At 42.2% G+C, this 27,129-nt stretch overlaps 46 non-coding genes across 46 annotated transcripts; all 46 read right to left on the bottom strand.

Moving 5' to 3' along the window:
* Window positions 1-423: 423 nt before the first annotated feature.
* Window positions 424-542, bottom strand: LOC135159685 (5S ribosomal RNA). Its single transcript, XR_010298402.1, has one exon. It is a non-coding gene; the product is annotated as a 5S ribosomal RNA (ribosomal RNA).
* A 470-nt stretch (window positions 543-1,012) lies between these two features.
* Window positions 1,013-1,131, bottom strand: LOC135159684 (5S ribosomal RNA). The gene has a single exon (XR_010298401.1). It is a non-coding gene; the product is annotated as a 5S ribosomal RNA (ribosomal RNA).
* Window positions 1,132-1,601: 470 nt separating this feature from the next.
* On the bottom strand, window positions 1,602-1,720 carry LOC135159683 (5S ribosomal RNA). Its single transcript, XR_010298400.1, has one exon. It is a non-coding gene; the product is annotated as a 5S ribosomal RNA (ribosomal RNA).
* A 470-nt stretch (window positions 1,721-2,190) lies between these two features.
* On the bottom strand, window positions 2,191-2,309 carry LOC135159682 (5S ribosomal RNA). The gene has a single exon (XR_010298399.1). It is a non-coding gene; the product is annotated as a 5S ribosomal RNA (ribosomal RNA).
* A 470-nt stretch (window positions 2,310-2,779) lies between these two features.
* On the bottom strand, window positions 2,780-2,898 carry LOC135159681 (5S ribosomal RNA). The gene has a single exon (XR_010298398.1). It is a non-coding gene; the product is annotated as a 5S ribosomal RNA (ribosomal RNA).
* Window positions 2,899-3,368: 470 nt separating this feature from the next.
* LOC135159680 (5S ribosomal RNA) lies at window positions 3,369-3,487 on the bottom strand. Its single transcript, XR_010298397.1, has one exon. It is a non-coding gene; the product is annotated as a 5S ribosomal RNA (ribosomal RNA).
* Window positions 3,488-3,957: 470 nt separating this feature from the next.
* Window positions 3,958-4,076, bottom strand: LOC135159678 (5S ribosomal RNA). Its single transcript, XR_010298395.1, has one exon. It is a non-coding gene; the product is annotated as a 5S ribosomal RNA (ribosomal RNA).
* Window positions 4,077-4,546: 470 nt separating this feature from the next.
* Window positions 4,547-4,665, bottom strand: LOC135159677 (5S ribosomal RNA). The gene has a single exon (XR_010298394.1). It is a non-coding gene; the product is annotated as a 5S ribosomal RNA (ribosomal RNA).
* Window positions 4,666-5,135: 470 nt separating this feature from the next.
* Window positions 5,136-5,254, bottom strand: LOC135159676 (5S ribosomal RNA). The gene has a single exon (XR_010298393.1). It is a non-coding gene; the product is annotated as a 5S ribosomal RNA (ribosomal RNA).
* A 470-nt stretch (window positions 5,255-5,724) lies between these two features.
* LOC135159675 (5S ribosomal RNA) lies at window positions 5,725-5,843 on the bottom strand. Its single transcript, XR_010298392.1, has one exon. It is a non-coding gene; the product is annotated as a 5S ribosomal RNA (ribosomal RNA).
* Window positions 5,844-6,313: 470 nt separating this feature from the next.
* On the bottom strand, window positions 6,314-6,432 carry LOC135159674 (5S ribosomal RNA). The gene has a single exon (XR_010298391.1). It is a non-coding gene; the product is annotated as a 5S ribosomal RNA (ribosomal RNA).
* A 470-nt stretch (window positions 6,433-6,902) lies between these two features.
* Window positions 6,903-7,021, bottom strand: LOC135159673 (5S ribosomal RNA). The gene has a single exon (XR_010298390.1). It is a non-coding gene; the product is annotated as a 5S ribosomal RNA (ribosomal RNA).
* Window positions 7,022-7,491: 470 nt separating this feature from the next.
* On the bottom strand, window positions 7,492-7,610 carry LOC135159672 (5S ribosomal RNA). The gene has a single exon (XR_010298389.1). It is a non-coding gene; the product is annotated as a 5S ribosomal RNA (ribosomal RNA).
* Window positions 7,611-8,080: 470 nt separating this feature from the next.
* On the bottom strand, window positions 8,081-8,199 carry LOC135159671 (5S ribosomal RNA). Its single transcript, XR_010298388.1, has one exon. It is a non-coding gene; the product is annotated as a 5S ribosomal RNA (ribosomal RNA).
* A 470-nt stretch (window positions 8,200-8,669) lies between these two features.
* Window positions 8,670-8,788, bottom strand: LOC135159670 (5S ribosomal RNA). The gene has a single exon (XR_010298387.1). It is a non-coding gene; the product is annotated as a 5S ribosomal RNA (ribosomal RNA).
* A 470-nt stretch (window positions 8,789-9,258) lies between these two features.
* LOC135159669 (5S ribosomal RNA) lies at window positions 9,259-9,377 on the bottom strand. The gene has a single exon (XR_010298386.1). It is a non-coding gene; the product is annotated as a 5S ribosomal RNA (ribosomal RNA).
* A 470-nt stretch (window positions 9,378-9,847) lies between these two features.
* Window positions 9,848-9,966, bottom strand: LOC135159667 (5S ribosomal RNA). Its single transcript, XR_010298384.1, has one exon. It is a non-coding gene; the product is annotated as a 5S ribosomal RNA (ribosomal RNA).
* A 470-nt stretch (window positions 9,967-10,436) lies between these two features.
* LOC135159691 (5S ribosomal RNA) lies at window positions 10,437-10,554 on the bottom strand. The gene has a single exon (XR_010298408.1). It is a non-coding gene; the product is annotated as a 5S ribosomal RNA (ribosomal RNA).
* Window positions 10,555-11,024: 470 nt separating this feature from the next.
* Window positions 11,025-11,143, bottom strand: LOC135159666 (5S ribosomal RNA). Its single transcript, XR_010298383.1, has one exon. It is a non-coding gene; the product is annotated as a 5S ribosomal RNA (ribosomal RNA).
* A 470-nt stretch (window positions 11,144-11,613) lies between these two features.
* On the bottom strand, window positions 11,614-11,732 carry LOC135159665 (5S ribosomal RNA). The gene has a single exon (XR_010298382.1). It is a non-coding gene; the product is annotated as a 5S ribosomal RNA (ribosomal RNA).
* Window positions 11,733-12,202: 470 nt separating this feature from the next.
* Window positions 12,203-12,321, bottom strand: LOC135159664 (5S ribosomal RNA). Its single transcript, XR_010298381.1, has one exon. It is a non-coding gene; the product is annotated as a 5S ribosomal RNA (ribosomal RNA).
* Window positions 12,322-12,791: 470 nt separating this feature from the next.
* LOC135159663 (5S ribosomal RNA) lies at window positions 12,792-12,910 on the bottom strand. Its single transcript, XR_010298380.1, has one exon. It is a non-coding gene; the product is annotated as a 5S ribosomal RNA (ribosomal RNA).
* Window positions 12,911-13,380: 470 nt separating this feature from the next.
* LOC135159662 (5S ribosomal RNA) lies at window positions 13,381-13,499 on the bottom strand. Its single transcript, XR_010298379.1, has one exon. It is a non-coding gene; the product is annotated as a 5S ribosomal RNA (ribosomal RNA).
* Window positions 13,500-13,969: 470 nt separating this feature from the next.
* On the bottom strand, window positions 13,970-14,088 carry LOC135159661 (5S ribosomal RNA). The gene has a single exon (XR_010298378.1). It is a non-coding gene; the product is annotated as a 5S ribosomal RNA (ribosomal RNA).
* A 470-nt stretch (window positions 14,089-14,558) lies between these two features.
* Window positions 14,559-14,677, bottom strand: LOC135159660 (5S ribosomal RNA). Its single transcript, XR_010298377.1, has one exon. It is a non-coding gene; the product is annotated as a 5S ribosomal RNA (ribosomal RNA).
* A 470-nt stretch (window positions 14,678-15,147) lies between these two features.
* Window positions 15,148-15,266, bottom strand: LOC135159659 (5S ribosomal RNA). Its single transcript, XR_010298376.1, has one exon. It is a non-coding gene; the product is annotated as a 5S ribosomal RNA (ribosomal RNA).
* A 466-nt stretch (window positions 15,267-15,732) lies between these two features.
* On the bottom strand, window positions 15,733-15,851 carry LOC135159687 (5S ribosomal RNA). Its single transcript, XR_010298404.1, has one exon. It is a non-coding gene; the product is annotated as a 5S ribosomal RNA (ribosomal RNA).
* Window positions 15,852-16,319: 468 nt separating this feature from the next.
* Window positions 16,320-16,437, bottom strand: LOC135159689 (5S ribosomal RNA). The gene has a single exon (XR_010298406.1). It is a non-coding gene; the product is annotated as a 5S ribosomal RNA (ribosomal RNA).
* A 469-nt stretch (window positions 16,438-16,906) lies between these two features.
* On the bottom strand, window positions 16,907-17,025 carry LOC135159658 (5S ribosomal RNA). The gene has a single exon (XR_010298375.1). It is a non-coding gene; the product is annotated as a 5S ribosomal RNA (ribosomal RNA).
* Window positions 17,026-17,495: 470 nt separating this feature from the next.
* LOC135159656 (5S ribosomal RNA) lies at window positions 17,496-17,614 on the bottom strand. The gene has a single exon (XR_010298373.1). It is a non-coding gene; the product is annotated as a 5S ribosomal RNA (ribosomal RNA).
* A 470-nt stretch (window positions 17,615-18,084) lies between these two features.
* Window positions 18,085-18,203, bottom strand: LOC135159655 (5S ribosomal RNA). Its single transcript, XR_010298372.1, has one exon. It is a non-coding gene; the product is annotated as a 5S ribosomal RNA (ribosomal RNA).
* Window positions 18,204-18,673: 470 nt separating this feature from the next.
* LOC135159654 (5S ribosomal RNA) lies at window positions 18,674-18,792 on the bottom strand. The gene has a single exon (XR_010298371.1). It is a non-coding gene; the product is annotated as a 5S ribosomal RNA (ribosomal RNA).
* Window positions 18,793-19,262: 470 nt separating this feature from the next.
* Window positions 19,263-19,380, bottom strand: LOC135159688 (5S ribosomal RNA). Its single transcript, XR_010298405.1, has one exon. It is a non-coding gene; the product is annotated as a 5S ribosomal RNA (ribosomal RNA).
* A 470-nt stretch (window positions 19,381-19,850) lies between these two features.
* LOC135159653 (5S ribosomal RNA) lies at window positions 19,851-19,969 on the bottom strand. The gene has a single exon (XR_010298370.1). It is a non-coding gene; the product is annotated as a 5S ribosomal RNA (ribosomal RNA).
* Window positions 19,970-20,439: 470 nt separating this feature from the next.
* LOC135159652 (5S ribosomal RNA) lies at window positions 20,440-20,558 on the bottom strand. The gene has a single exon (XR_010298369.1). It is a non-coding gene; the product is annotated as a 5S ribosomal RNA (ribosomal RNA).
* A 470-nt stretch (window positions 20,559-21,028) lies between these two features.
* On the bottom strand, window positions 21,029-21,147 carry LOC135159651 (5S ribosomal RNA). Its single transcript, XR_010298368.1, has one exon. It is a non-coding gene; the product is annotated as a 5S ribosomal RNA (ribosomal RNA).
* A 470-nt stretch (window positions 21,148-21,617) lies between these two features.
* On the bottom strand, window positions 21,618-21,736 carry LOC135159650 (5S ribosomal RNA). Its single transcript, XR_010298367.1, has one exon. It is a non-coding gene; the product is annotated as a 5S ribosomal RNA (ribosomal RNA).
* Window positions 21,737-22,206: 470 nt separating this feature from the next.
* Window positions 22,207-22,325, bottom strand: LOC135159649 (5S ribosomal RNA). The gene has a single exon (XR_010298366.1). It is a non-coding gene; the product is annotated as a 5S ribosomal RNA (ribosomal RNA).
* A 470-nt stretch (window positions 22,326-22,795) lies between these two features.
* LOC135159648 (5S ribosomal RNA) lies at window positions 22,796-22,914 on the bottom strand. Its single transcript, XR_010298365.1, has one exon. It is a non-coding gene; the product is annotated as a 5S ribosomal RNA (ribosomal RNA).
* A 470-nt stretch (window positions 22,915-23,384) lies between these two features.
* On the bottom strand, window positions 23,385-23,503 carry LOC135159647 (5S ribosomal RNA). The gene has a single exon (XR_010298364.1). It is a non-coding gene; the product is annotated as a 5S ribosomal RNA (ribosomal RNA).
* Window positions 23,504-23,973: 470 nt separating this feature from the next.
* Window positions 23,974-24,092, bottom strand: LOC135159690 (5S ribosomal RNA). The gene has a single exon (XR_010298407.1). It is a non-coding gene; the product is annotated as a 5S ribosomal RNA (ribosomal RNA).
* Window positions 24,093-24,562: 470 nt separating this feature from the next.
* LOC135159679 (5S ribosomal RNA) lies at window positions 24,563-24,681 on the bottom strand. The gene has a single exon (XR_010298396.1). It is a non-coding gene; the product is annotated as a 5S ribosomal RNA (ribosomal RNA).
* A 470-nt stretch (window positions 24,682-25,151) lies between these two features.
* Window positions 25,152-25,270, bottom strand: LOC135159668 (5S ribosomal RNA). The gene has a single exon (XR_010298385.1). It is a non-coding gene; the product is annotated as a 5S ribosomal RNA (ribosomal RNA).
* A 470-nt stretch (window positions 25,271-25,740) lies between these two features.
* Window positions 25,741-25,859, bottom strand: LOC135159657 (5S ribosomal RNA). The gene has a single exon (XR_010298374.1). It is a non-coding gene; the product is annotated as a 5S ribosomal RNA (ribosomal RNA).
* Window positions 25,860-26,329: 470 nt separating this feature from the next.
* LOC135159646 (5S ribosomal RNA) lies at window positions 26,330-26,448 on the bottom strand. Its single transcript, XR_010298363.1, has one exon. It is a non-coding gene; the product is annotated as a 5S ribosomal RNA (ribosomal RNA).
* Window positions 26,449-26,918: 470 nt separating this feature from the next.
* On the bottom strand, window positions 26,919-27,038 carry LOC135159686 (5S ribosomal RNA). The gene has a single exon (XR_010298403.1). It is a non-coding gene; the product is annotated as a 5S ribosomal RNA (ribosomal RNA).
* Window positions 27,039-27,129: the final 91 nt, after the last annotated feature.

Below are 27,129 nucleotides of genomic sequence, written 5' to 3'. Positions count from 1 at the left end.
TCATCTATTTAATCCCTGTCAGTAATAATATTGGTTGATTGATGTCTTCAGTCATTCCACCGATCTTTCATTGGGTTTGTTTCAGTTTCCATCGGATGCCTACCTACGATAATTTGGAGATATTGTCGTGTTTTTTTTCTTGGATGCGCACCTGTGTGTGACGCAACAATTCACATGATGGTGTAGGCCTTGAACTGCGCGCCTCGTCTCTTGGAGACCCTGTGCTTGCAAACAAACGACTTTCATCATTGCCTTGAATGTCGGACATCAAGCGAAAAGTTTATTCCTGCTCTATTAAAAAGGGTGACGAAGGAGACGAAAAAGACAACAAAAAAGGAGACAAAAGTGATACTATAAAGGAAAACAAATACCAACGACTTAAAATGAAAAAATGAATAAAGGGGCATTTCATGAAGCAAAAAATGCCTACAACACCCGGTATTCCCAGGCGGTCTCCCATCCAAGTACTAACCGAGCCCTATGCTGCTTGACTTCGGTGATCGGACGAGAACCGGTATATTCAGCATGGTATGGTCGTAGGCTCTTGCTCCATCAAAGTCAAGCTATTTGAAGGGATACTATGACGTCATCATCTATTTAATCCCTGTCAGTAATAATATTGGTTGATTGATGTCTTCAGTCATTCCACCGATCTTTCATTGGGTTTGTTTCAGTTTCCATCGGATGCCTACCTACGATAATTTGGAGATATTGTCGTGTTTTTTTTCTTGGATGCGCACCTGTGTGTGACGCAACAATTCACATGATGGTGTAGGCCTTGAACTGCGCGCCTCGTCTCTTGGAGACCCTGTGCTTGCAAACAAACGACTTTCATCATTGCCTTGAATGTCGGACATCAAGCGAAAAGTTTATTCCTGCTCTATTAAAAAGGGTGACGAAGGAGACGAAAAAGACAACAAAAAAGGAGACAAAAGTGATACTATAAAGGAAAACAAATACCAACGACTTAAAATGAAAAAATGAATAAAGGGGCATTTCATGAAGCAAAAAATGCCTACAACACCCGGTATTCCCAGGCGGTCTCCCATCCAAGTACTAACCGAGCCCTATGCTGCTTGACTTCGGTGATCGGACGAGAACCGGTATATTCAGCATGGTATGGTCGTAGGCTCTTGCTCCATCAAAGTCAAGCTATTTGAAGGGATACTATGACGTCATCATCTATTTAATCCCTGTCAGTAATAATATTGGTTGATTGATGTCTTCAGTCATTCCACCGATCTTTCATTGGGTTTGTTTCAGTTTCCATCGGATGCCTACCTACGATAATTTGGAGATATTGTCGTGTTTTTTTTCTTGGATGCGCACCTGTGTGTGACGCAACAATTCACATGATGGTGTAGGCCTTGAACTGCGCGCCTCGTCTCTTGGAGACCCTGTGCTTGCAAACAAACGACTTTCATCATTGCCTTGAATGTCGGACATCAAGCGAAAAGTTTATTCCTGCTCTATTAAAAAGGGTGACGAAGGAGACGAAAAAGACAACAAAAAAGGAGACAAAAGTGATACTATAAAGGAAAACAAATACCAACGACTTAAAATGAAAAAATGAATAAAGGGGCATTTCATGAAGCAAAAAATGCCTACAACACCCGGTATTCCCAGGCGGTCTCCCATCCAAGTACTAACCGAGCCCTATGCTGCTTGACTTCGGTGATCGGACGAGAACCGGTATATTCAGCATGGTATGGTCGTAGGCTCTTGCTCCATCAAAGTCAAGCTATTTGAAGGGATACTATGACGTCATCATCTATTTAATCCCTGTCAGTAATAATATTGGTTGATTGATGTCTTCAGTCATTCCACCGATCTTTCATTGGGTTTGTTTCAGTTTCCATCGGATGCCTACCTACGATAATTTGGAGATATTGTCGTGTTTTTTTTCTTGGATGCGCACCTGTGTGTGACGCAACAATTCACATGATGGTGTAGGCCTTGAACTGCGCGCCTCGTCTCTTGGAGACCCTGTGCTTGCAAACAAACGACTTTCATCATTGCCTTGAATGTCGGACATCAAGCGAAAAGTTTATTCCTGCTCTATTAAAAAGGGTGACGAAGGAGACGAAAAAGACAACAAAAAAGGAGACAAAAGTGATACTATAAAGGAAAACAAATACCAACGACTTAAAATGAAAAAATGAATAAAGGGGCATTTCATGAAGCAAAAAATGCCTACAACACCCGGTATTCCCAGGCGGTCTCCCATCCAAGTACTAACCGAGCCCTATGCTGCTTGACTTCGGTGATCGGACGAGAACCGGTATATTCAGCATGGTATGGTCGTAGGCTCTTGCTCCATCAAAGTCAAGCTATTTGAAGGGATACTATGACGTCATCATCTATTTAATCCCTGTCAGTAATAATATTGGTTGATTGATGTCTTCAGTCATTCCACCGATCTTTCATTGGGTTTGTTTCAGTTTCCATCGGATGCCTACCTACGATAATTTGGAGATATTGTCGTGTTTTTTTTCTTGGATGCGCACCTGTGTGTGACGCAACAATTCACATGATGGTGTAGGCCTTGAACTGCGCGCCTCGTCTCTTGGAGACCCTGTGCTTGCAAACAAACGACTTTCATCATTGCCTTGAATGTCGGACATCAAGCGAAAAGTTTATTCCTGCTCTATTAAAAAGGGTGACGAAGGAGACGAAAAAGACAACAAAAAAGGAGACAAAAGTGATACTATAAAGGAAAACAAATACCAACGACTTAAAATGAAAAAATGAATAAAGGGGCATTTCATGAAGCAAAAAATGCCTACAACACCCGGTATTCCCAGGCGGTCTCCCATCCAAGTACTAACCGAGCCCTATGCTGCTTGACTTCGGTGATCGGACGAGAACCGGTATATTCAGCATGGTATGGTCGTAGGCTCTTGCTCCATCAAAGTCAAGCTATTTGAAGGGATACTATGACGTCATCATCTATTTAATCCCTGTCAGTAATAATATTGGTTGATTGATGTCTTCAGTCATTCCACCGATCTTTCATTGGGTTTGTTTCAGTTTCCATCGGATGCCTACCTACGATAATTTGGAGATATTGTCGTGTTTTTTTTCTTGGATGCGCACCTGTGTGTGACGCAACAATTCACATGATGGTGTAGGCCTTGAACTGCGCGCCTCGTCTCTTGGAGACCCTGTGCTTGCAAACAAACGACTTTCATCATTGCCTTGAATGTCGGACATCAAGCGAAAAGTTTATTCCTGCTCTATTAAAAAGGGTGACGAAGGAGACGAAAAAGACAACAAAAAAGGAGACAAAAGTGATACTATAAAGGAAAACAAATACCAACGACTTAAAATGAAAAAATGAATAAAGGGGCATTTCATGAAGCAAAAAATGCCTACAACACCCGGTATTCCCAGGCGGTCTCCCATCCAAGTACTAACCGAGCCCTATGCTGCTTGACTTCGGTGATCGGACGAGAACCGGTATATTCAGCATGGTATGGTCGTAGGCTCTTGCTCCATCAAAGTCAAGCTATTTGAAGGGATACTATGACGTCATCATCTATTTAATCCCTGTCAGTAATAATATTGGTTGATTGATGTCTTCAGTCATTCCACCGATCTTTCATTGGGTTTGTTTCAGTTTCCATCGGATGCCTACCTACGATAATTTGGAGATATTGTCGTGTTTTTTTTCTTGGATGCGCACCTGTGTGTGACGCAACAATTCACATGATGGTGTAGGCCTTGAACTGCGCGCCTCGTCTCTTGGAGACCCTGTGCTTGCAAACAAACGACTTTCATCATTGCCTTGAATGTCGGACATCAAGCGAAAAGTTTATTCCTGCTCTATTAAAAAGGGTGACGAAGGAGACGAAAAAGACAACAAAAAAGGAGACAAAAGTGATACTATAAAGGAAAACAAATACCAACGACTTAAAATGAAAAAATGAATAAAGGGGCATTTCATGAAGCAAAAAATGCCTACAACACCCGGTATTCCCAGGCGGTCTCCCATCCAAGTACTAACCGAGCCCTATGCTGCTTGACTTCGGTGATCGGACGAGAACCGGTATATTCAGCATGGTATGGTCGTAGGCTCTTGCTCCATCAAAGTCAAGCTATTTGAAGGGATACTATGACGTCATCATCTATTTAATCCCTGTCAGTAATAATATTGGTTGATTGATGTCTTCAGTCATTCCACCGATCTTTCATTGGGTTTGTTTCAGTTTCCATCGGATGCCTACCTACGATAATTTGGAGATATTGTCGTGTTTTTTTTCTTGGATGCGCACCTGTGTGTGACGCAACAATTCACATGATGGTGTAGGCCTTGAACTGCGCGCCTCGTCTCTTGGAGACCCTGTGCTTGCAAACAAACGACTTTCATCATTGCCTTGAATGTCGGACATCAAGCGAAAAGTTTATTCCTGCTCTATTAAAAAGGGTGACGAAGGAGACGAAAAAGACAACAAAAAAGGAGACAAAAGTGATACTATAAAGGAAAACAAATACCAACGACTTAAAATGAAAAAATGAATAAAGGGGCATTTCATGAAGCAAAAAATGCCTACAACACCCGGTATTCCCAGGCGGTCTCCCATCCAAGTACTAACCGAGCCCTATGCTGCTTGACTTCGGTGATCGGACGAGAACCGGTATATTCAGCATGGTATGGTCGTAGGCTCTTGCTCCATCAAAGTCAAGCTATTTGAAGGGATACTATGACGTCATCATCTATTTAATCCCTGTCAGTAATAATATTGGTTGATTGATGTCTTCAGTCATTCCACCGATCTTTCATTGGGTTTGTTTCAGTTTCCATCGGATGCCTACCTACGATAATTTGGAGATATTGTCGTGTTTTTTTTCTTGGATGCGCACCTGTGTGTGACGCAACAATTCACATGATGGTGTAGGCCTTGAACTGCGCGCCTCGTCTCTTGGAGACCCTGTGCTTGCAAACAAACGACTTTCATCATTGCCTTGAATGTCGGACATCAAGCGAAAAGTTTATTCCTGCTCTATTAAAAAGGGTGACGAAGGAGACGAAAAAGACAACAAAAAAGGAGACAAAAGTGATACTATAAAGGAAAACAAATACCAACGACTTAAAATGAAAAAATGAATAAAGGGGCATTTCATGAAGCAAAAAATGCCTACAACACCCGGTATTCCCAGGCGGTCTCCCATCCAAGTACTAACCGAGCCCTATGCTGCTTGACTTCGGTGATCGGACGAGAACCGGTATATTCAGCATGGTATGGTCGTAGGCTCTTGCTCCATCAAAGTCAAGCTATTTGAAGGGATACTATGACGTCATCATCTATTTAATCCCTGTCAGTAATAATATTGGTTGATTGATGTCTTCAGTCATTCCACCGATCTTTCATTGGGTTTGTTTCAGTTTCCATCGGATGCCTACCTACGATAATTTGGAGATATTGTCGTGTTTTTTTTCTTGGATGCGCACCTGTGTGTGACGCAACAATTCACATGATGGTGTAGGCCTTGAACTGCGCGCCTCGTCTCTTGGAGACCCTGTGCTTGCAAACAAACGACTTTCATCATTGCCTTGAATGTCGGACATCAAGCGAAAAGTTTATTCCTGCTCTATTAAAAAGGGTGACGAAGGAGACGAAAAAGACAACAAAAAAGGAGACAAAAGTGATACTATAAAGGAAAACAAATACCAACGACTTAAAATGAAAAAATGAATAAAGGGGCATTTCATGAAGCAAAAAATGCCTACAACACCCGGTATTCCCAGGCGGTCTCCCATCCAAGTACTAACCGAGCCCTATGCTGCTTGACTTCGGTGATCGGACGAGAACCGGTATATTCAGCATGGTATGGTCGTAGGCTCTTGCTCCATCAAAGTCAAGCTATTTGAAGGGATACTATGACGTCATCATCTATTTAATCCCTGTCAGTAATAATATTGGTTGATTGATGTCTTCAGTCATTCCACCGATCTTTCATTGGGTTTGTTTCAGTTTCCATCGGATGCCTACCTACGATAATTTGGAGATATTGTCGTGTTTTTTTTCTTGGATGCGCACCTGTGTGTGACGCAACAATTCACATGATGGTGTAGGCCTTGAACTGCGCGCCTCGTCTCTTGGAGACCCTGTGCTTGCAAACAAACGACTTTCATCATTGCCTTGAATGTCGGACATCAAGCGAAAAGTTTATTCCTGCTCTATTAAAAAGGGTGACGAAGGAGACGAAAAAGACAACAAAAAAGGAGACAAAAGTGATACTATAAAGGAAAACAAATACCAACGACTTAAAATGAAAAAATGAATAAAGGGGCATTTCATGAAGCAAAAAATGCCTACAACACCCGGTATTCCCAGGCGGTCTCCCATCCAAGTACTAACCGAGCCCTATGCTGCTTGACTTCGGTGATCGGACGAGAACCGGTATATTCAGCATGGTATGGTCGTAGGCTCTTGCTCCATCAAAGTCAAGCTATTTGAAGGGATACTATGACGTCATCATCTATTTAATCCCTGTCAGTAATAATATTGGTTGATTGATGTCTTCAGTCATTCCACCGATCTTTCATTGGGTTTGTTTCAGTTTCCATCGGATGCCTACCTACGATAATTTGGAGATATTGTCGTGTTTTTTTTCTTGGATGCGCACCTGTGTGTGACGCAACAATTCACATGATGGTGTAGGCCTTGAACTGCGCGCCTCGTCTCTTGGAGACCCTGTGCTTGCAAACAAACGACTTTCATCATTGCCTTGAATGTCGGACATCAAGCGAAAAGTTTATTCCTGCTCTATTAAAAAGGGTGACGAAGGAGACGAAAAAGACAACAAAAAAGGAGACAAAAGTGATACTATAAAGGAAAACAAATACCAACGACTTAAAATGAAAAAATGAATAAAGGGGCATTTCATGAAGCAAAAAATGCCTACAACACCCGGTATTCCCAGGCGGTCTCCCATCCAAGTACTAACCGAGCCCTATGCTGCTTGACTTCGGTGATCGGACGAGAACCGGTATATTCAGCATGGTATGGTCGTAGGCTCTTGCTCCATCAAAGTCAAGCTATTTGAAGGGATACTATGACGTCATCATCTATTTAATCCCTGTCAGTAATAATATTGGTTGATTGATGTCTTCAGTCATTCCACCGATCTTTCATTGGGTTTGTTTCAGTTTCCATCGGATGCCTACCTACGATAATTTGGAGATATTGTCGTGTTTTTTTTCTTGGATGCGCACCTGTGTGTGACGCAACAATTCACATGATGGTGTAGGCCTTGAACTGCGCGCCTCGTCTCTTGGAGACCCTGTGCTTGCAAACAAACGACTTTCATCATTGCCTTGAATGTCGGACATCAAGCGAAAAGTTTATTCCTGCTCTATTAAAAAGGGTGACGAAGGAGACGAAAAAGACAACAAAAAAGGAGACAAAAGTGATACTATAAAGGAAAACAAATACCAACGACTTAAAATGAAAAAATGAATAAAGGGGCATTTCATGAAGCAAAAAATGCCTACAACACCCGGTATTCCCAGGCGGTCTCCCATCCAAGTACTAACCGAGCCCTATGCTGCTTGACTTCGGTGATCGGACGAGAACCGGTATATTCAGCATGGTATGGTCGTAGGCTCTTGCTCCATCAAAGTCAAGCTATTTGAAGGGATACTATGACGTCATCATCTATTTAATCCCTGTCAGTAATAATATTGGTTGATTGATGTCTTCAGTCATTCCACCGATCTTTCATTGGGTTTGTTTCAGTTTCCATCGGATGCCTACCTACGATAATTTGGAGATATTGTCGTGTTTTTTTTCTTGGATGCGCACCTGTGTGTGACGCAACAATTCACATGATGGTGTAGGCCTTGAACTGCGCGCCTCGTCTCTTGGAGACCCTGTGCTTGCAAACAAACGACTTTCATCATTGCCTTGAATGTCGGACATCAAGCGAAAAGTTTATTCCTGCTCTATTAAAAAGGGTGACGAAGGAGACGAAAAAGACAACAAAAAAGGAGACAAAAGTGATACTATAAAGGAAAACAAATACCAACGACTTAAAATGAAAAAATGAATAAAGGGGCATTTCATGAAGCAAAAAATGCCTACAACACCCGGTATTCCCAGGCGGTCTCCCATCCAAGTACTAACCGAGCCCTATGCTGCTTGACTTCGGTGATCGGACGAGAACCGGTATATTCAGCATGGTATGGTCGTAGGCTCTTGCTCCATCAAAGTCAAGCTATTTGAAGGGATACTATGACGTCATCATCTATTTAATCCCTGTCAGTAATAATATTGGTTGATTGATGTCTTCAGTCATTCCACCGATCTTTCATTGGGTTTGTTTCAGTTTCCATCGGATGCCTACCTACGATAATTTGGAGATATTGTCGTGTTTTTTTTCTTGGATGCGCACCTGTGTGTGACGCAACAATTCACATGATGGTGTAGGCCTTGAACTGCGCGCCTCGTCTCTTGGAGACCCTGTGCTTGCAAACAAACGACTTTCATCATTGCCTTGAATGTCGGACATCAAGCGAAAAGTTTATTCCTGCTCTATTAAAAAGGGTGACGAAGGAGACGAAAAAGACAACAAAAAAGGAGACAAAAGTGATACTATAAAGGAAAACAAATACCAACGACTTAAAATGAAAAAATGAATAAAGGGGCATTTCATGAAGCAAAAAATGCCTACAACACCCGGTATTCCCAGGCGGTCTCCCATCCAAGTACTAACCGAGCCCTATGCTGCTTGACTTCGGTGATCGGACGAGAACCGGTATATTCAGCATGGTATGGTCGTAGGCTCTTGCTCCATCAAAGTCAAGCTATTTGAAGGGATACTATGACGTCATCATCTATTTAATCCCTGTCAGTAATAATATTGGTTGATTGATGTCTTCAGTCATTCCACCGATCTTTCATTGGGTTTGTTTCAGTTTCCATCGGATGCCTACCTACGATAATTTGGAGATATTGTCGTGTTTTTTTTCTTGGATGCGCACCTGTGTGTGACGCAACAATTCACATGATGGTGTAGGCCTTGAACTGCGCGCCTCGTCTCTTGGAGACCCTGTGCTTGCAAACAAACGACTTTCATCATTGCCTTGAATGTCGGACATCAAGCGAAAAGTTTATTCCTGCTCTATTAAAAAGGGTGACGAAGGAGACGAAAAAGACAACAAAAAAGGAGACAAAAGTGATACTATAAAGGAAAACAAATACCAACGACTTAAAATGAAAAAATGAATAAAGGGGCATTTCATGAAGCAAAAAATGCCTACAACACCCGGTATTCCCAGGCGGTCTCCCATCCAAGTACTAACCGAGCCCTATGCTGCTTGACTTCGGTGATCGGACGAGAACCGGTATATTCAGCATGGTATGGTCGTAGGCTCTTGCTCCATCAAAGTCAAGCTATTTGAAGGGATACTATGACGTCATCATCTATTTAATCCCTGTCAGTAATAATATTGGTTGATTGATGTCTTCAGTCATTCCACCGATCTTTCATTGGGTTTGTTTCAGTTTCCATCGGATGCCTACCTACGATAATTTGGAGATATTGTCGTGTTTTTTTTCTTGGATGCGCACCTGTGTGTGACGCAACAATTCACATGATGGTGTAGGCCTTGAACTGCGCGCCTCGTCTCTTGGAGACCCTGTGCTTGCAAACAAACGACTTTCATCATTGCCTTGAATGTCGGACATCAAGCGAAAAGTTTATTCCTGCTCTATTAAAAAGGGTGACGAAGGAGACGAAAAAGACAACAAAAAAGGAGACAAAAGTGATACTATAAAGGAAAACAAATACCAACGACTTAAAATGAAAAAATGAATAAAGGGGCATTTCATGAAGCAAAAAATGCCTACAACACCCGGTATTCCCAGGCGGTCTCCCATCCAAGTACTAACCGAGCCCTATGCTGCTTGACTTCGGTGATCGGACGAGAACCGGTATATTCAGCATGGTATGGTCGTAGGCTCTTGCTCCATCAAAGTCAAGCTATTTGAAGGGATACTATGACGTCATCATCTATTTAATCCCTGTCAGTAATAATATTGGTTGATTGATGTCTTCAGTCATTCCACCGATCTTTCATTGGGTTTGTTTCAGTTTCCATCGGATGCCTACCTACGATAATTTGGAGATATTGTCGTGTTTTTTTTCTTGGATGCGCACCTGTGTGTGACGCAACAATTCACATGATGGTGTAGGCCTTGAACTGCGCGCCTCGTCTCTTGGAGACCCTGTGCTTGCAAACAAACGACTTTCATCATTGCCTTGAATGTCGGACATCAAGCGAAAAGTTTATTCCTGCTCTATTAAAAAGGGTGACGAAGGAGACGAAAAAGACAACAAAAAAGGAGACAAAAGTGATACTATAAAGGAAAACAAATACCAACGACTTAAAATGAAAAAATGAATAAAGGGGCATTTCATGAAGCAAAAAATGCCTACAAACCCGGTATTCCCAGGCGGTCTCCCATCCAAGTACTAACCGAGCCCTATGCTGCTTGACTTCGGTGATCGGACGAGAACCGGTATATTCAGCATGGTATGGTCGTAGGCTCTTGCTCCATCAAAGTCAAGCTATTTGAAGGGATACTATGACGTCATCATCTATTTAATCCCTGTCAGTAATAATATTGGTTGATTGATGTCTTCAGTCATTCCACCGATCTTTCATTGGGTTTGTTTCAGTTTCCATCGGATGCCTACCTACGATAATTTGGAGATATTGTCGTGTTTTTTTTCTTGGATGCGCACCTGTGTGTGACGCAACAATTCACATGATGGTGTAGGCCTTGAACTGCGCGCCTCGTCTCTTGGAGACCCTGTGCTTGCAAACAAACGACTTTCATCATTGCCTTGAATGTCGGACATCAAGCGAAAAGTTTATTCCTGCTCTATTAAAAAGGGTGACGAAGGAGACGAAAAAGACAACAAAAAAGGAGACAAAAGTGATACTATAAAGGAAAACAAATACCAACGACTTAAAATGAAAAAATGAATAAAGGGGCATTTCATGAAGCAAAAAATGCCTACAACACCCGGTATTCCCAGGCGGTCTCCCATCCAAGTACTAACCGAGCCCTATGCTGCTTGACTTCGGTGATCGGACGAGAACCGGTATATTCAGCATGGTATGGTCGTAGGCTCTTGCTCCATCAAAGTCAAGCTATTTGAAGGGATACTATGACGTCATCATCTATTTAATCCCTGTCAGTAATAATATTGGTTGATTGATGTCTTCAGTCATTCCACCGATCTTTCATTGGGTTTGTTTCAGTTTCCATCGGATGCCTACCTACGATAATTTGGAGATATTGTCGTGTTTTTTTTCTTGGATGCGCACCTGTGTGTGACGCAACAATTCACATGATGGTGTAGGCCTTGAACTGCGCGCCTCGTCTCTTGGAGACCCTGTGCTTGCAAACAAACGACTTTCATCATTGCCTTGAATGTCGGACATCAAGCGAAAAGTTTATTCCTGCTCTATTAAAAAGGGTGACGAAGGAGACGAAAAAGACAACAAAAAAGGAGACAAAAGTGATACTATAAAGGAAAACAAATACCAACGACTTAAAATGAAAAAATGAATAAAGGGGCATTTCATGAAGCAAAAAATGCCTACAACACCCGGTATTCCCAGGCGGTCTCCCATCCAAGTACTAACCGAGCCCTATGCTGCTTGACTTCGGTGATCGGACGAGAACCGGTATATTCAGCATGGTATGGTCGTAGGCTCTTGCTCCATCAAAGTCAAGCTATTTGAAGGGATACTATGACGTCATCATCTATTTAATCCCTGTCAGTAATAATATTGGTTGATTGATGTCTTCAGTCATTCCACCGATCTTTCATTGGGTTTGTTTCAGTTTCCATCGGATGCCTACCTACGATAATTTGGAGATATTGTCGTGTTTTTTTTCTTGGATGCGCACCTGTGTGTGACGCAACAATTCACATGATGGTGTAGGCCTTGAACTGCGCGCCTCGTCTCTTGGAGACCCTGTGCTTGCAAACAAACGACTTTCATCATTGCCTTGAATGTCGGACATCAAGCGAAAAGTTTATTCCTGCTCTATTAAAAAGGGTGACGAAGGAGACGAAAAAGACAACAAAAAAGGAGACAAAAGTGATACTATAAAGGAAAACAAATACCAACGACTTAAAATGAAAAAATGAATAAAGGGGCATTTCATGAAGCAAAAAATGCCTACAACACCCGGTATTCCCAGGCGGTCTCCCATCCAAGTACTAACCGAGCCCTATGCTGCTTGACTTCGGTGATCGGACGAGAACCGGTATATTCAGCATGGTATGGTCGTAGGCTCTTGCTCCATCAAAGTCAAGCTATTTGAAGGGATACTATGACGTCATCATCTATTTAATCCCTGTCAGTAATAATATTGGTTGATTGATGTCTTCAGTCATTCCACCGATCTTTCATTGGGTTTGTTTCAGTTTCCATCGGATGCCTACCTACGATAATTTGGAGATATTGTCGTGTTTTTTTTCTTGGATGCGCACCTGTGTGTGACGCAACAATTCACATGATGGTGTAGGCCTTGAACTGCGCGCCTCGTCTCTTGGAGACCCTGTGCTTGCAAACAAACGACTTTCATCATTGCCTTGAATGTCGGACATCAAGCGAAAAGTTTATTCCTGCTCTATTAAAAAGGGTGACGAAGGAGACGAAAAAGACAACAAAAAAGGAGACAAAAGTGATACTATAAAGGAAAACAAATACCAACGACTTAAAATGAAAAAATGAATAAAGGGGCATTTCATGAAGCAAAAAATGCCTACAACACCCGGTATTCCCAGGCGGTCTCCCATCCAAGTACTAACCGAGCCCTATGCTGCTTGACTTCGGTGATCGGACGAGAACCGGTATATTCAGCATGGTATGGTCGTAGGCTCTTGCTCCATCAAAGTCAAGCTATTTGAAGGGATACTATGACGTCATCATCTATTTAATCCCTGTCAGTAATAATATTGGTTGATTGATGTCTTCAGTCATTCCACCGATCTTTCATTGGGTTTGTTTCAGTTTCCATCGGATGCCTACCTACGATAATTTGGAGATATTGTCGTGTTTTTTTTCTTGGATGCGCACCTGTGTGTGACGCAACAATTCACATGATGGTGTAGGCCTTGAACTGCGCGCCTCGTCTCTTGGAGACCCTGTGCTTGCAAACAAACGACTTTCATCATTGCCTTGAATGTCGGACATCAAGCGAAAAGTTTATTCCTGCTCTATTAAAAAGGGTGACGAAGGAGACGAAAAAGACAACAAAAAAGGAGACAAAAGTGATACTATAAAGGAAAACAAATACCAACGACTTAAAATGAAAAAATGAATAAAGGGGCATTTCATGAAGCAAAAAATGCCTACAACACCCGGTATTCCCAGGCGGTCTCCCATCCAAGTACTAACCGAGCCCTATGCTGCTTGACTTCGGTGATCGGACGAGAACCGGTATATTCAGCATGGTATGGTCGTAGGCTCTTGCTCCATCAAAGTCAAGCTATTTGAAGGGATACTATGACGTCATCATCTATTTAATCCCTGTCAGTAATAATATTGGTTGATTGATGTCTTCAGTCATTCCACCGATCTTTCATTGGGTTTGTTTCAGTTTCCATCGGATGCCTACCTACGATAATTTGGAGATATTGTCGTGTTTTTTTTCTTGGATGCGCACCTGTGTGTGACGCAACAATTCACATGATGGTGTAGGCCTTGAACTGCGCGCCTCGTCTCTTGGAGACCCTGTGCTTGCAAACAAACGACTTTCATCATTGCCTTGAATGTCGGACATCAAGCGAAAAGTTTATTCCTGCTCTATTAAAAAGGGTGACGAAGGAGACGAAAAAGACAACAAAAAAGGAGACAAAAGTGATACTATAAAGGAAAACAAATACCAACGACTTAAAATGAAAAAATGAATAAAGGGGCATTTCATGAAGCAAAAAATGCCTACAACACCCGGTATTCCCAGGCGGTCTCCCATCCAAGTACTAACCGAGCCCTATGCTGCTTGACTTCGGTGATCGGACGAGAACCGGTATATTCAGCATGGTATGGTCGTAGGCTCTTGCTCCATCAAAGTCAAGCTATTTGAAGGGATACTATGACGTCATCATCTATTTAATCCCTGTCAGTAATAATATTGGTTGATTGATGTCTTCAGTCATTCCACCGATCTTTCATTGGGTTTGTTTCAGTTTCCATCGGATGCCTACCTACGATAATTTGGAGATATTGTCGTGTTTTTTTTCTTGGATGCGCACCTGTGTGTGACGCAACAATTCACATGATGGTGTAGGCCTTGAACTGCGCGCCTCGTCTCTTGGAGACCCTGTGCTTGCAAACAAACGACTTTCATCATTGCCTTGAATGTCGGACATCAAGCGAAAAGTTTATTCCTGCTCTATTAAAAAGGGTGACGAAGGAGACGAAAAAGACAACAAAAAAGGAGACAAAAGTGATACTATAAAGGAAAACAAATACCAACGACTTAAAATGAAAAAATGAATAAAGGGGCATTTCATGAAGCAAAAAATGCCTACAACACCCGGTATTCCCAGGCGGTCTCCCATCCAAGTACTAACCGAGCCCTATGCTGCTTGACTTCGGTGATCGGACGAGAACCGGTATATTCAGCATGGTATGGTCGTAGGCTCTTGCTCCATCAAAGTCAAGCTATTTGAAGGGATACTATGACGTCATCATCTATTTAATCCCTGTCAGTAATAATATTGGTTGATTGATGTCTTCAGTCATTCCACCGATCTTTCATTGGGTTTGTTTCAGTTTCCATCGGATGCCTACCTACGATAATTTGGAGATATTGTCGTGTTTTTTTTCTTGGATGCGCACCTGTGTGTGACGCAACAATTCACATGATGGTGTAGGCCTTGAACTGCGCGCCTCGTCTCTTGGAGACCCTGTGCTTGCAAACAAACGACTTTCATCATTGCCTTGAATGTCGGACATCAAGCGAAAAGTTTATTCCTGCTCTATTAAAAAGGGTGACGAAGGAGACGAAAAAGACAACAAAAAAGGAGACAAAAGTGATACTATAAAGGAAAACAAATACCAACGACTTAAAATGAAAAAATGAATAAAGGGGCATTTCATGAAGCAAAAAATGCCTACAACACCCGGTATTCCCAGGCGGTCTCCCATCCAAGTACTAACCGAGCCCTATGCTGCTTGACTTCGGTGATCGGACGAGAACCGGTATATTCAGCATGGTATGGTCGTAGGCTCTTGCTCCATCAAAGTCAAGCTATTTGAAGGGATACTATGACGTCATCATCTATTTAATCCCTGTCAGTAATAATATTGGTTGATTGATGTCTTCAGTCATTCCACCGATCTTTCATTGGGTTTGTTTCAGTTTCCATCGGATGCCTACCTACGATAATTTGGAGATATTGTCGTGTTTTTTTTCTTGGATGCGCACCTGTGTGTGACGCAACAATTCACATGATGGTGTAGGCCTTGAACTGCGCGCCTCGTCTCTTGGAGACCCTGTGCTTGCAAACAAACGACTTTCATCATTGCCTTGAATGTCGGACATCAAGCGAAAAGTTTATTCCTGCTCTATTAAAAAGGGTGACGAAGGAGACGAAAAAGACAACAAAAAAGGAGACAAAAGTGATAAAGGAAAACAAATACCAACGACTTAAAATGAAAAAATGGAATAAAGGGGCATTTCATGAAGCAAAAAATGCCTACAACACCCGGTATTCCCAGGCGGTCTCCCATCCAAGTACTAACCGAGCCCTATGCTGCTTGACTTCGGTGATCGGACGAGAACCGGTATATTCAGCATGGTATGGTCGTAGCTCTTGCTCCATCAAAGTCAAGCTATTTGAAGGGATACTATGACGTCATCATCTATTTAATCCCTGTCAGTAATAATATTGGTTGATTGATGTCTTCAGTCATTCCACCGATCTTTCATTGGGTTTGTTTCAGTTTCCATCGGATGCCTACCTACGATAATTTGGAGATATTGTCGTGTTTTTTTTCTTGGATGCGCACCTGTGTGTGACGCAACAATTCACATGATGGTGTAGGCCTTGAACTGCGCGCCTCGTCTCTTGGAGACCCTGTGCTTGCAAACAAACGACTTTCATCATTGCCTTGAATGTCGGACATCAAGCGAAAGTTTATTCCTGCTCTATTAAAAAGGGTGACGAAGGAGACGAAAAAGACAACAAAAAAGGAGACAAAAGTGATACTATAAAGGAAAACAAATACCAACGACTTAAAATGAAAAAATGAATAAAGGGGCATTTCATGAAGCAAAAAATGCCTACAACACCCGGTATTCCCAGGCGGTCTCCCATCCAAGTACTAACCGAGCCTATGCTGCTTGACTTCGGTGATCGGACGAGAACCGGTATATTCAGCATGGTATGGTCGTAGGCTCTTGCTCCATCAAAGTCAAGCTATTTGAAGGGATACTATGACGTCATCATCTATTTAATCCCTGTCAGTAATAATATTGGTTGATTGATGTCTTCAGTCATTCCACGATCTTTCATTGGGTTTGTTTCAGTTTCCATCGGATGCCTACCTACGATAATTTGGAGATATTGTCGTGTTTTTTTTCTTGGATGCGCACCTGTGTGTGACGCAACAATTCACATGATGGTGTAGGCCTTGAACTGCGCGCCTCGTCTCTTGGAGACCCTGTGCTTGCAAACAAACGACTTTCATCATTGCCTTGAATGTCGGACATCAAGCGAAAAGTTTATTCCTGCTCTATTAAAAAGGGTGACCAAGGAGACGAAAAAGACAACAAAAAAGGAGACAAAAGTGATACTATAAAGGAAAACAAATACCAACGACTTAAAATGAAAAAATGAATAAAGGGGCATTTCATGAAGCAAAAAATGCCTACAACACCCGGTATTCCCAGGCGGTCTCCCATCCAAGTACTAACCGAGCCCTATGCTGCTTGACTTCGGTGATCGGACGAGAACCGGTATATTCAGCATGGTATGGTCGTAGGCTCTTGCTCCATCAAAGTCAAGCTATTTGAAGGGATACTATGACGTCATCATCTATTTAATCCCTGTCAGTAATAATATTGGTTGATTGATGTCTTCAGTCATTCCACCGATCTTTCATTGGGTTTGTTTCAGTTTCCATCGGATGCCTACCTACGATAATTTGGAGATATTGTCGTGTTTTTTTTCTTGGATGCGCACCTGTGTGTGACGCAACAATTCACATGATGGTGTAGGCCTTGAACTGCGCGCCTCGTCTCTTGGAGACCCTGTGCTTGCAAACAAACGACTTTCATCATTGCCTTGAATGTCGGACATCAAGCGAAAAGTTTATTCCTGCTCTATTAAAAAGGGTGACGAAGGAGACGAAAAAGACAACAAAAAAGGAGACAAAAGTGATACTATAAAGGAAAACAAATACCAACGACTTAAAATGAAAAAATGAATAAAGGGGCATTTCATGAAGCAAAAAATGCCTACAACACCCGGTATTCCCAGGCGGTCTCCCATCCAAGTACTAACCGAGCCCTATGCTGCTTGACTTCGGTGATCGGACGAGAACCGGTATATTCAGCATGGTATGGTCGTAGGCTCTTGCTCCATCAAAGTCAAGCTATTTGAAGGGATACTATGACGTCATCATCTATTTAATCCCTGTCAGTAATAATATTGGTTGATTGATGTCTTCAGTCATTCCACCGATCTTTCATTGGGTTTGTTTCAGTTTCCATCGGATGCCTACCTACGATAATTTGGAGATATTGTCGTGTTTTTTTTCTTGGATGCGCACCTGTGTGTGACGCAACAATTCACATGATGGTGTAGGCCTTGAACTGCGCGCCTCGTCTCTTGGAGACCCTGTGCTTGCAAACAAACGACTTTCATCATTGCCTTGAATGTCGGACATCAAGCGAAAAGTTTATTCCTGCTCTATTAAAAAGGGTGACGAAGGAGACGAAAAAGACAACAAAAAAGGAGACAAAAGTGATACTATAAAGGAAAACAAATACCAACGACTTAAAATGAAAAAATGAATAAAGGGGCATTTCATGAAGCAAAAAATGCCTACAACACCCGGTATTCCCAGGCGGTCTCCCATCCAAGTACTAACCGAGCCCTATGCTGCTTGACTTCGGTGATCGGACGAGAACCGGTATATTCAGCATGGTATGGTCGTAGGCTCTTGCTCCATCAAAGTCAAGCTATTTGAAGGGATACTATGACGTCATCATCTATTTAATCCCTGTCAGTAATAATATTGGTTGATTGATGTCTTCAGTCATTCCACCGATCTTTCATTGGGTTTGTTTCAGTTTCCATCGGATGCCTACCTACGATAATTTGGAGATATTGTCGTGTTTTTTTTCTTGGATGCGCACCTGTGTGTGACGCAACAATTCACATGATGGTGTAGGCCTTGAACTGCGCGCCTCGTCTCTTGGAGACCCTGTGCTTGCAAACAAACGACTTTCATCATTGCCTTGAATGTCGGACATCAAGCGAAAAGTTTATTCCTGCTCTATTAAAAAGGGTGACGAAGGAGACGAAAAAGACAACAAAAAAGGAGACAAAAGTGATACTATAAAGGAAAACAAATACCAACGACTTAAAATGAAAAAATGAATAAAGGGGCATTTCATGAAGCAAAAAATGCCTACAACACCCGGTATTCCCAGGCGGTCTCCCATCCAAGTACTAACCGAGCCCTATGCTGCTTGACTTCGGTGATCGGACGAGAACCGGTATATTCAGCATGGTATGGTCGTAGGCTCTTGCTCCATCAAAGTCAAGCTATTTGAAGGGATACTATGACGTCATCATCTATTTAATCCCTGTCAGTAATAATATTGGTTGATTGATGTCTTCAGTCATTCCACCGATCTTTCATTGGGTTTGTTTCAGTTTCCATCGGATGCCTACCTACGATAATTTGGAGATATTGTCGTGTTTTTTTTCTTGGATGCGCACCTGTGTGTGACGCAACAATTCACATGATGGTGTAGGCCTTGAACTGCGCGCCTCGTCTCTTGGAGACCCTGTGCTTGCAAACAAACGACTTTCATCATTGCCTTGAATGTCGGACATCAAGCGAAAAGTTTATTCCTGCTCTATTAAAAAGGGTGACGAAGGAGACGAAAAAGACAACAAAAAAGGAGACAAAAGTGATACTATAAAGGAAAACAAATACCAACGACTTAAAATGAAAAAATGAATAAAGGGGCATTTCATGAAGCAAAAAATGCCTACAACACCCGGTATTCCCAGGCGGTCTCCCATCCAAGTATAACCGAGCCCTATGCTGCTTGACTTCGGTGATCGGACGAGAACCGGTATATTCAGCATGGTATGGTCGTAGGCTCTTGCTCCATCAAAGTCAAGCTATTTGAAGGGATACTATGACGTCATCATCTATTTAATCCCTGTCAGTAATAATATTGGTTGATTGATGTCTTCAGTCATTCCACCGATCTTTCATTGGGTTTGTTTCAGTTTCCATCGGATGCCTACCTACGATAATTTGGAGATATTGTCGTGTTTTTTTTCTTGGATGCGCACCTGTGTGTGACGCAACAATTCACATGATGGTGTAGGCCTTGAACTGCGCGCCTCGTCTCTTGGAGACCCTGTGCTTGCAAACAAACGACTTTCATCATTGCCTTGAATGTCGGACATCAAGCGAAAAGTTTATTCCTGCTCTATTAAAAAGGGTGACGAAGGAGACGAAAAAGACAACAAAAAAGGAGACAAAAGTGATACTATAAAGGAAAACAAATACCAACGACTTAAAATGAAAAAATGAATAAAGGGGCATTTCATGAAGCAAAAAATGCCTACAACACCCGGTATTCCCAGGCGGTCTCCCATCCAAGTACTAACCGAGCCCTATGCTGCTTGACTTCGGTGATCGGACGAGAACCGGTATATTCAGCATGGTATGGTCGTAGGCTCTTGCTCCATCAAAGTCAAGCTATTTGAAGGGATACTATGACGTCATCATCTATTTAATCCCTGTCAGTAATAATATTGGTTGATTGATGTCTTCAGTCATTCCACCGATCTTTCATTGGGTTTGTTTCAGTTTCCATCGGATGCCTACCTACGATAATTTGGAGATATTGTCGTGTTTTTTTTCTTGGATGCGCACCTGTGTGTGACGCAACAATTCACATGATGGTGTAGGCCTTGAACTGCGCGCCTCGTCTCTTGGAGACCCTGTGCTTGCAAACAAACGACTTTCATCATTGCCTTGAATGTCGGACATCAAGCGAAAAGTTTATTCCTGCTCTATTAAAAAGGGTGACGAAGGAGACGAAAAAGACAACAAAAAAGGAGACAAAAGTGATACTATAAAGGAAAACAAATACCAACGACTTAAAATGAAAAAATGAATAAAGGGGCATTTCATGAAGCAAAAAATGCCTACAACACCCGGTATTCCCAGGCGGTCTCCCATCCAAGTACTAACCGAGCCCTATGCTGCTTGACTTCGGTGATCGGACGAGAACCGGTATATTCAGCATGGTATGGTCGTAGGCTCTTGCTCCATCAAAGTCAAGCTATTTGAAGGGATACTATGACGTCATCATCTATTTAATCCCTGTCAGTAATAATATTGGTTGATTGATGTCTTCAGTCATTCCACCGATCTTTCATTGGGTTTGTTTCAGTTTCCATCGGATGCCTACCTACGATAATTTGGAGATATTGTCGTGTTTTTTTTCTTGGATGCGCACCTGTGTGTGACGCAACAATTCACATGATGGTGTAGGCCTTGAACTGCGCGCCTCGTCTCTTGGAGACCCTGTGCTTGCAAACAAACGACTTTCATCATTGCCTTGAATGTCGGACATCAAGCGAAAAGTTTATTCCTGCTCTATTAAAAAGGGTGACGAAGGAGACGAAAAAGACAACAAAAAAGGAGACAAAAGTGATACTATAAAGGAAAACAAATACCAACGACTTAAAATGAAAAAATGAATAAAGGGGCATTTCATGAAGCAAAAAATGCCTACAACACCCGGTATTCCCAGGCGGTCTCCCATCCAAGTACTAACCGAGCCCTATGCTGCTTGACTTCGGTGATCGGACGAGAACCGGTATATTCAGCATGGTATGGTCGTAGGCTCTTGCTCCATCAAAGTCAAGCTATTTGAAGGGATACTATGACGTCATCATCTATTTAATCCCTGTCAGTAATAATATTGGTTGATTGATGTCTTCAGTCATTCCACCGATCTTTCATTGGGTTTGTTTCAGTTTCCATCGGATGCCTACCTACGATAATTTGGAGATATTGTCGTGTTTTTTTTCTTGGATGCGCACCTGTGTGTGACGCAACAATTCACATGATGGTGTAGGCCTTGAACTGCGCGCCTCGTCTCTTGGAGACCCTGTGCTTGCAAACAAACGACTTTCATCATTGCCTTGAATGTCGGACATCAAGCGAAAAGTTTATTCCTGCTCTATTAAAAAGGGTGACGAAGGAGACGAAAAAGACAACAAAAAAGGAGACAAAAGTGATACTATAAAGGAAAACAAATACCAACGACTTAAAATGAAAAAATGAATAAAGGGGCATTTCATGAAGCAAAAAATGCCTACAACACCCGGTATTCCCAGGCGGTCTCCCATCCAAGTACTAACCGAGCCCTATGCTGCTTGACTTCGGTGATCGGACGAGAACCGGTATATTCAGCATGGTATGGTCGTAGGCTCTTGCTCCATCAAAGTCAAGCTATTTGAAGGGATACTATGACGTCATCATCTATTTAATCCCTGTCAGTAATAATATTGGTTGATTGATGTCTTCAGTCATTCCACCGATCTTTCATTGGGTTTGTTTCAGTTTCCATCGGATGCCTACCTACGATAATTTGGAGATATTGTCGTGTTTTTTTTCTTGGATGCGCACCTGTGTGTGACGCAACAATTCACATGATGGTGTAGGCCTTGAACTGCGCGCCTCGTCTCTTGGAGACCCTGTGCTTGCAAACAAACGACTTTCATCATTGCCTTGAATGTCGGACATCAAGCGAAAAGTTTATTCCTGCTCTATTAAAAAGGGTGACGAAGGAGACGAAAAAGACAACAAAAAAGGAGACAAAAGTGATACTATAAAGGAAAACAAATACCAACGACTTAAAATGAAAAAATGAATAAAGGGGCATTTCATGAAGCAAAAAATGCCTACAACACCCGGTATTCCCAGGCGGTCTCCCATCCAAGTACTAACCGAGCCCTATGCTGCTTGACTTCGGTGATCGGACGAGAACCGGTATATTCAGCATGGTATGGTCGTAGGCTCTTGCTCCATCAAAGTCAAGCTATTTGAAGGGATACTATGACGTCATCATCTATTTAATCCCTGTCAGTAATAATATTGGTTGATTGATGTCTTCAGTCATTCCACCGATCTTTCATTGGGTTTGTTTCAGTTTCCATCGGATGCCTACCTACGATAATTTGGAGATATTGTCGTGTTTTTTTTCTTGGATGCGCACCTGTGTGTGACGCAACAATTCACATGATGGTGTAGGCCTTGAACTGCGCGCCTCGTCTCTTGGAGACCCTGTGCTTGCAAACAAACGACTTTCATCATTGCCTTGAATGTCGGACATCAAGCGAAAAGTTTATTCCTGCTCTATTAAAAAGGGTGACGAAGGAGACGAAAAAGACAACAAAAAAGGAGACAAAAGTGATACTATAAAGGAAAACAAATACCAACGACTTAAAATGAAAAAATGAATAAAGGGGCATTTCATGAAGCAAAAAATGCCTACAACACCCGGTATTCCCAGGCGGTCTCCCATCCAAGTACTAACCGAGCCCTATGCTGCTTGACTTCGGTGATCGGACGAGAACCGGTATATTCAGCATGGTATGGTCGTAGGCTCTTGCTCCATCAAAGTCAAGCTATTTGAAGGGATACTATGACGTCATCATCTATTTAATCCCTGTCAGTAATAATATTGGTTGATTGATGTCTTCAGTCATTCCACCGATCTTTCATTGGGTTTGTTTCAGTTTCCATCGGATGCCTACCTACGATAATTTGGAGATATTGTCGTGTTTTTTTTCTTGGATGCGCACCTGTGTGTGACGCAACAATTCACATGATGGTGTAGGCCTTGAACTGCGCGCCTCGTCTCTTGGAGACCCTGTGCTTGCAAACAAACGACTTTCATCATTGCCTTGAATGTCGGACATCAAGCGAAAAGTTTATTCCTGCTCTATTAAAAAGGGTGACGAAGGAGACGAAAAAGACAACAAAAAAGGAGACAAAAGTGATACTATAAAGGAAAACAAATACCAACGACTTAAAATGAAAAAATGAATAAAGGGGCATTTCATGAAGCAAAAAATGCCTACAACACCCGGTATTCCCAGGCGGTCTCCCATCCAAGTACTAACCGAGCCCTATGCTGCTTGACTTCGGTGATCGGACGAGAACCGGTATATTCAGCATGGTATGGTCGTAGGCTCTTGCTCCATCAAAGTCAAGCTATTTGAAGGGATACTATGACGTCATCATCTATTTAATCCCTGTCAGTAATAATATTGGTTGATTGATGTCTTCAGTCATTCCACCGATCTTTCATTGGGTTTGTTTCAGTTTCCATCGGATGCCTACCTACGATAATTTGGAGATATTGTCGTGTTTTTTTTCTTGGATGCGCACCTGTGTGTGACGCAACAATTCACATGATGGTGTAGGCCTTGAACTGCGCGCCTCGTCTCTTGGAGACCCTGTGCTTGCAAACAAACGACTTTCATCATTGCCTTGAATGTCGGACATCAAGCGAAAAGTTTATTCCTGCTCTATTAAAAAGGGTGACGAAGGAGACGAAAAAGACAACAAAAAAGGAGACAAAAGTGATACTATAAAGGAAAACAAATACCAACGACTTAAAATGAAAAAATGAATAAAGGGGCATTTCATGAAGCAAAAAATGCCTACAACACCCGGTATTCCCAGGCGGTCTCCCATCCAAGTACTAACCGAGCCCTATGCTGCTTGACTTCGGTGATCGGACGAGAACCGGTATATTCAGCATGGTATGGTCGTAGGCTCTTGCTCCATCAAAGTCAAGCTATTTGAAGGGATACTATGACGTCATCATCTATTTAATCCCTGTCAGTAATAATATTGGTTGATTGATGTCTTCAGTCATTCCACCGATCTTTCATTGGGTTTGTTTCAGTTTCCATCGGATGCCTACCTACGATAATTTGGAGATATTGTCGTGTTTTTTTTCTTGGATGCGCACCTGTGTGTGACGCAACAATTCACATGATGGTGTAGGCCTTGAACTGCGCGCCTCGTCTCTTGGAGACCCTGTGCTTGCAAACAAACGACTTTCATCATTGCCTTGAATGTCGGACATCAAGCGAAAAGTTTATTCCTGCTCTATTAAAAAGGGTGACGAAGGAGACGAAAAAGACAACAAAAAAGGAGACAAAAGTGATACTATAAAGGAAAACAAATACCAACGACTTAAAATGAAAAAATGAATAAAGGGGCATTTCATGAAGCAAAAAATGCCTACAACACCCGGTATTCCCAGGCGGTCTCCCATCCAAGTACTAACCGAGCCCTATGCTGCTTGACTTCGGTGATCGGACGAGAACCGGTATATTCAGCATGGTATGGTCGTAGGCTCTTGCTCCATCAAAGTCAAGCTATTTGAAGGGATACTATGACGTCATCATCTATTTAATCCCTGTCAGTAATAATATTGGTTGATTGATGTCTTCAGTCATTCCACCGATCTTTCATTGGGTTTGTTTCAGTTTCCATCGGATGCCTACCTACGATAATTTGGAGATATTGTCGTGTTTTTTTTCTTGGATGCGCACCTGTGTGTGACGCAACAATTCACATGATGGTGTAGGCCTTGAACTGCGCGCCTCGTCTCTTGGAGACCCTGTGCTTGCAAACAAACGACTTTCATCATTGCCTTGAATGTCGGACATCAAGCGAAAAGTTTATTCCTGCTCTATTAAAAAGGGTGACGAAGGAGACGAAAAAGACAACAAAAAAGGAGACAAAAGTGATACTATAAAGGAAAACAAATACCAACGACTTAAAATGAAAAAATGAATAAAGGGGCATTTCATGAAGCAAAAAATGCCTACAACACCCGGTATTCCCAGGCGGTCTCCCATCCAAGTACTAACCGAGCCCTATGCTGCTTGACTTCGGTGATCGGACGAGAACCGGTATATTCAGCATGGTATGGTCGTAGGCTCTTGCTCCATCAAAGTCAAGCTATTTGAAGGGATACTATGACGTCATCATCTATTTAATCCCTGTCAGTAATAATATTGGTTGATTGATGTCTTCAGTCATTCCACCGATCTTTCATTGGGTTTGTTTCAGTTTCCATCGGATGCCTACCTACGATAATTTGGAGATATTGTCGTGTTTTTTTTCTTGGATGCGCACCTGTGTGTGACGCAACAATTCACATGATGGTGTAGGCCTTGAACTGCGCGCCTCGTCTCTTGGAGACCCTGTGCTTGCAAACAAACGACTTTCATCATTGCCTTGAATGTCGGACATCAAGCGAAAAGTTTATTCCTGCTCTATTAAAAAGGGTGACGAAGGAGACGAAAAAGACAACAAAAAAGGAGACAAAAGTGATACTATAAAGGAAAACAAATACCAACGACTTAAAATGAAAAAATGAATAAAGGGGCATTTCATGAAGCAAAAAATGCCTACAACACCCGGTATTCCCAGGCGGTCTCCCATCCAAGTACTAACCGAGCCCTATGCTGCTTGACTTCGGTGATCGGACGAGAACCGGTATATTCAGCATGGTATGGTCGTAGGCTCTTGCTCCATCAAAGTCAAGCTATTTGAAGGGATACTATGACGTCATCATCTATTTAATCCCTGTCAGTAATAATATTGGTTGATTGATGTCTTCAGTCATTCCACCGATCTTTCATTGGGTTTGTTTCAGTTTCCATCGGATGCCTACCTACGATAATTTGGAGATATTGTCGTGTTTTTTTTCTTGGATGCGCACCTGTGTGTGACGCAACAATTCACATGATGGTGTAGGCCTTGAACTGCGCGCCTCGTCTCTTGGAGACCCTGTGCTTGCAAACAAACGACTTTCATCATTGCCTTGAATGTCGGACATCAAGCGAAAAGTTTATTCCTGCTCTATTAAAAAGGGTGACGAAGGAGACGAAAAAGACAACAAAAAAGGAGACAAAAGTGATACTATAAAGGAAAACAAATACCAACGACTTAAAATGAAAAAATGAATAAAGGGGCATTTCATGAAGCAAAAAATGCCTACAACACCCGGTATTCCCAGGCGGTCTCCCATCCAAGTACTAACCGAGCCCTATGCTGCTTGACTTCGGTGATCGGACGAGAACCGGTATATTCAGCATGGTATGGTCGTAGGCTCTTGCTCCATCAAAGTCAAGCTATTTGAAGGGATACTATGACGTCATCATCTATTTAATCCCTGTCAGTAATAATATTGGTTGATTGATGTCTTCAGTCATTCCACCGATCTTTCATTGGGTTTGTTTCAGTTTCCATCGGATGCCTACCTACGATAATTTGGAGATATTGTCGTGTTTTTTTTCTTGGATGCGCACCTGTGTGTGACGCAACAATTCACATGATGGTGTAGGCCTTGAACTGCGCGCCTCGTCACTTGGAGACCCTGTGCTTGCAAACAAACGACTTTCATCATTGCCTTGAATGTCGGACATCAAGCGAAAAGTTTATTCCTGCTCTATTAAAAAGGGTGACGAAGGAGACGAAAAAGACAACAAAAAAGGAGACAAAAGTGATACTATAAAGGAAAACAAATACCAACGACTTAAAATGAAAAAATGAATAAAGGGGCATTTCATGAAGCAAAAAATGCCTACAACACCCGGTATTCCCAGGCGGTCTCCCATCCAAGTACTAACCGAGCCCTATGCTGCTTGACTTCGGTGATCGGACGAGAACCGGTATTATTCAGCATGGTATGGTCGTAGGCTCTTGCTCCATCAAAGTCAAGCTATTTGAAGGGATACTATGACCGTCAATCATCTATTTAATCCCTGTCAGTAATAATATTGGTTGATTGA

Source organism: Lytechinus pictus, unplaced genomic scaffold (genome assembly GCF_037042905.1).
Source record: "Lytechinus pictus isolate F3 Inbred unplaced genomic scaffold, Lp3.0 scaffold_299, whole genome shotgun sequence".
Taxonomy (NCBI): Eukaryota; Metazoa; Echinodermata; class Echinoidea; order Temnopleuroida; family Toxopneustidae; genus Lytechinus; species Lytechinus pictus.
Note: the sequence above shows the minus strand (reverse complement) of the source record. Positions and strands in the feature narration are given on the sequence as shown.